Source organism: Rhincodon typus, chromosome 14 (assembly GCF_021869965.1).
Source record: "Rhincodon typus isolate 14 chromosome 14, sRhiTyp1.1, whole genome shotgun sequence".
NCBI lineage: Eukaryota > Metazoa > Chordata > Chondrichthyes > Orectolobiformes > Rhincodontidae > Rhincodon > Rhincodon typus.
Window position 1 is genome coordinate 336,611 of NC_063345.1, and position 5,730 is coordinate 342,340.

Consider the following 5,730-nt stretch of genomic DNA (forward strand, 5'->3'; position numbering starts at 1 on the left):
GAAGTGCTCCCTGTATCTACATGGGTTTCCTCTCACAGTCCCAAAGACAGATGAAGTTCAATCTGGAGAAATGTGAAGTGATTAATTGGGGTAGCGTGGTGACCAGAACTGGATGCAAAACTCTGGTTGTGACCAAACCACTGTTTTATAAAGCTTTTGTAATACCTCCCTGCTTTTGTACTCGATGTATCTATTTATGAAGCCCACGATCCCACACACTTGCTCACCAATCCCAATTTGTTTTCTCTTCCTTCAAAGGTCGATTCGTATAAGTACCCCCAAGGTCTTTGTCTCCGCACACACTTTAGAACTGGGCCATTAGGTCCATTATGTCTCGTCCTGTCCTTTATGCCAAAATTGATCACCTTGTACTTGTCTGCATTAAATTCCCCATGTTTTCATTTGTAGAATGCAAGGAATTATCCATCCCTAGTTGCCCTTGAGAGTTAATGGTGAGCTGCCTTCTTGAGCTGCTGCAATTCATTTGGCATAGACAGACAAACAATTCTGTTCAGAAGAGTTCTGCCACTTGTCTGTGCATTCTGCTCCCTCATGTCCTGTTGTTGCTGATGGTGGTGTCATCCTTACAGTTTGTAACTACTCCAAATTAGGTGCCGTTGGTAAGATATGAAATTTTACTTGCTTCCAAGTCCAAGCCACTGAATCACAGAATTGTTGCATTACAGAAGGTGGCCATTGCGCAGTATCTGCGCAGTTCTCCAACTGCATAGTTCACTCAGTGCCATTCTCCTGACTCTCCTCACCTCCTAAGTCAGCACCTTTCAAACTCATGTCCACTTTCATCGAGAAGGATAAGGGCAGCAGATATGTGAACACCACCAACTTGAAGATCCCCTCCAAGCTACTCACTATCCTGACTTGGGAAACGGTTGCTGTTCCTTCAGTGTCATGTGAGCAAAGTTTTGGAATTTTCTCCCTGATACATTGTGCATCTACCAACAGCAAATAGATTACAGTGGTTCAAGAAAGCAACTCACCATCATCATCTTCAGGACAACTAGGAATTGGCAATCAATATTCGTGCAGCCAGCAATGCTCACATCCCATGGATGAATTAAAAGAAAAATCTCCCCTCGGCCATCTTTGCTCCAAGAACAGCAGTCCCAACATCTTCAATCTACCTTCAGAACTCAAGCTCCTCACCACTGGATCCATTTTTGTAAATGTTCTCTGTACTGTTTACAGTCCTCTTAAGGTGTAATGGGTCTGGTTTGAAGCCGGTTCCACCTGACCCAATACTGGTTCTAATGCCTTAGAAATCTGATTCCCGTCCCTCCAATATCATTCTCCAGACGTAAGTCCAATCAATTAAACTTCCATATTCTACACTCACGAGCACATGGTACTGGGAGTAATCTTCATGTTCTGCTTTCTAATTTCCTAACTCCAAAAATCTTGCAGAAACTTGCCCCTCTTTCTATTTGCGGCCCCTGTGTTACATTCTTTACCTTGGCCTTGGAGGCAATACATTTAATGAAGCATCTGATCACCTGACTGTGGAATCCTGCCTCAATGTTAGTTTTCCACTCTTCCTTGCCTCCTGAGCAGCTGGATTGTCCTTGGTATCTCAAACTTGACTATGCCTGTACTCCCCCAAGTAACTGCCATCCTCACCAGTAACCAGAATGAAAAACCAATTTGCACACAAGATGGTCCCTGAGGACTGCTGCATTGCCTGTACGACTGTCTTAGACTGCTTGGAGGTTGATATTGCTTCTGTGCTTGTATGCTCTCAACCTAAGGTGTGACCACCTCCTGAATGGACTATCCATGCAGTATTTGACCTCACGGATGCACAACAGTGACTCCATCTGCTAGTAGAGTTCCAATTCCCAGAGCTCCAGACTATGCAGTGGCAGCATGTCCTGCAGATGTGTTCATCTAGGACCCATGGCCCATCCACAACATTTCCCATTCTATAGGATGTACATTCCACTTGGTTGAATTGACCTATCCTATCATAAATTTAAAACCTGTTAATTGCAAATAGAATAATTTAAATAACATTTTTTTTTCCTCACTGGCTTCTTCACCTGTACAAAACAAGAGTCAATTATTGGAAGCTGGAAAAGGTAGAATAAGAGCACCTCCTCCTTCTCACTAAGCTCCCTTCCTTAAGAAAGGCTCACTTTACACTCTCTGTGCTCAGTTCAGATGAGGCAGCACTGAGGTAGGACTGTTTTTATCTCTTCTCAAAAAAACTACTGAATTCAAACTTCTGAAAACCAGTTTTGACCATCCACCTCATTAACGAACTGGAACTAATCTCCGAGCTCAGGTTATCCATTTAAAGGCTGAGATAAACCCAGTTTATCTTCACTCTCTCCTTTTCTACTCTGTTCAGTATAATCATGTCTCTTCCTCCCTTGCACCTTCTCCCACTGTCCTGCCTCTCATCTGAAACCCCAAATTGTGTTATGTTTGTAATTTTGTTTTGTCCTTGCTTTGCGTGTATGTTTCTCTTTATAGAGGGAACGGTCTCCTCACTGCAGTAGTCCCACAATTACAGGGCCGAAATGTGGGTTTTGTCATGCTGGAGATGAAGAAAATGAAACCAGAGGAAAACTCCACACGTCAAATGCTAAAAAGGTTGCCGCACATTACAAATGCATGGTAAGGTGATTGAATCTGTTGGAGGCACTTTGGGTATTGGCACTGATAAGATATTGTGTGGGGTGTCATGTGTTTTGGCCAGTCTTTGTGTCCAAACTTCAGAGTTCTGCTTGTCAAATTAGTTGTATATCACAGGATTCCTATCATTAGGTTTTGCGTAACTCATGTTACATATAAGTTGAGTAGAGCAATACATTTCTCCATCCATTGTGGAAAATTCAGGTCAAAGAGTCAGAGATATACAGCACGGAAACAGATCCTTCGGTCAAAGTCGTCCATGCTGACCAGATATCCTAAATTAATCTATGATGTGGAGGTGCCGGTGTTGGACTGGTGTGGAGAAAGTCAAAAATCACACGACACCAGGTAATCAGTAATCGTCGTCCAACAGGTTTATTTGAAAACACCAGCTTTAGGAGCCTCAGTCCGCCAGGTGTTAGTGAGAGAGGTAGTATCAGACACCATTTATAAGTAAAAGATCAAAGGGTCACACCGCTGATGAGGATATGCGAAACAAACCTAAGGGGCTGTTAAATCTGTAATGGGTTAGAAGATTTTAATTGATTAATATGTATATGTAAATCCTTGAATTTCTTTGAAGTCACTGTCCTGAGAGAATAAAGGTTTTCAGTATAAAGAAGAGGTGACATTTTAGGTCAGACAATGCATGTTAGTTGTGAAGCCTTGTTTAGAATCTTTGTGTTTTACTTTGGAGTCAGACTGGTTTTATTTCTGAAGTAGGAGTTTATGAAATGCCACATTGACTGTCTCTAAATTGTGTGCTTTTTGAACAAATGGAACATATCTGCAAATACAAATTCACCCCAAGATTTGTGTGTGAGTGGGGTGGGGGTAGGAGGAGAGGGTGTGTGTGTGTGTGGGGGGGGGGGGGGGAGGGAGAGGGGGGGTGGGGGGGCAGGAGGATTGTGAGTGAGGGTGGGTGCGGGTGGAGAGGTGCGTTTGCAGGAGAGGTTAGAGCCCAGAGAGACAGACAGTTGGACAGACAAAGGAGTTGATGACGTTCAGGCTAGGAGGGTGAATAGTTGTTGATGGGGACTAACAACAGGGGGTGTGTAATGGCAGGCTATGTGGTAACAAGGCCTGTTGTGTGGGGTAGGGGGCTGGGACACAGAAGAGTTTAGGCCCTAAAATTATTGAACTCGATATTGAGTCTGGAAGACTGTAGGGTCCCCAAGTGGAAAATGAGGTGTTGTTCCTCCAGCTTGCGTTGGGCTTTGCTGGAACACTGCAGCAAGCCAGAGATAGAGATGTTGGCCAGGGAGCAGGGTGGTGCGTTAAAGTGGCAGGCAACAGGTAGTTAAGGGTCTTTTTTGCGAGCAGAACGTCGATGTTCTGCAAAGCGGTCGCCAAGTCTACGCTTCGTTTCCCCAGTGTAGAGGAGTGCACACTGTGAGCAGCGAATGCAGTAGACTAGATTACAGCTAGACCTACAAATTAATTTCTAAAAAAACTGACTGCAATGATATTTGACCGTGAACCTAACCCTCCCTCTACTGACCCCTTCTCCCGTTTCCAACACACCCCCTCCTCCTGGACACCACCCCAAGGCCTCCTACCCTCCCTCGACCTCTTCATCTCCAACTGCCGTCGAGACATCAATCGCCTCAACCTCTCCACCCCTCTCACCCACTCCAACCTCTCCCCCGCAGAACGTGCAGCCCTCCGCTCCCTCCGCTCCAATCCCAACCTCACCATAAAACCCGCGGACAAGGGAGGTGCAGTTGTAGTATGGCGCACTGACCTCTACATCGCCGAGGCCGGACGCCAACTCTCCGACACCTCCTCCTACCGCCCCCTTGATCATGACCCCACCCCTGAGCACCAAACCATCATCTCGCAAACCATCCACAACCTCATCACCTCAGGTGACCTCCCACCCACGGCCTCCAACCTCATCGTTCCCCAACCTCGCACTGCCCGCTTCTATCTCCTTCCCAAAATCCACAAACCTGAATGCCCTGGTCGACCCATTGTCTCCGCCTGCTCCTGCCCCACCGAACTGATCTCCAACTACCTCGACTCCATTTTCTCCCCCTTGGTCCAGGAACTCCCTACCTATGTCCGTGACACCACCCACGCCCTCCACCTCCTCCAGAACTTCCAATTCCCCGGTCCCCAACACCTCATCTTTACCATGGACGTCCAGTCCCTCTACACCTGCATTCCCCATGCAGATGGCCTTAAGGCCCTCCGCTTCTTCCTGTCCCGCAGGCCCGACCAGTCCCCCTCCACTGACACCCTCATCCGCTTAGCCGAACTCGTCCTCACACTCAACAACTTCTCTTTCAATTCCTCCCACTTCCTACAGACAAAGGGGGTAGCCATGGGTACCCGCATGGGCCCAAGCTACGCCTGCCTCTTTGTAGGTTACGTGGAACAATCCCTCTTCCGTACCTACACCGGCCCTAAACCCCACCTCTTCCTCCGTTACATTGATGACTGTATCGGTGCCGCCTCGTGCTCCCACGAGGAGCTCGAACAGTTCATACACTTCACTAACACCTTCCACCCCAACCTTAAATTTACCTGGACCATCTCTAACACCTCTCTCCCCTTCCTGGACCTCTCTGTCTCCATATCGGGCAACCACCTAGAAACCGATATTCATTTCAAGCCCACCGACTCCCACAGCTACCTAGAATACTCCTCCTCCCACCCACCTTCCTGCAAAAATGCTATCCCCTATTCCCAATTCCTTCGCCTCCGCCGCATCTGCTCCCAGGATGAGGCATTCCACTCCCGTACATCTCAGTTGTCCTCGTTTTTCAAGGACCGTAACTTCCCCTCCTCGGTGGTCGAGAACGCCCTCAACCGTGTCTCCCGCACCTCATCCCTCACACCCCGTCCACGCAATAAAAACCAAAAAAGAATCCCCCTCGTCCTCACGTACCACCCCACCAACCTCCGGATCCAACGCATCATCCTCCGACACTTCCGCCATCTGCAATCCGACCCCACCACCAAAGACATCTTTCCCTCCCCACCTTTATCTGCTTTCCGGAGGGACAACTCTCTCCGTGACTCCCTCGTCCGCTCCACACTCCCCTCCAGCTCCACCACACCCGGCACTTTTCC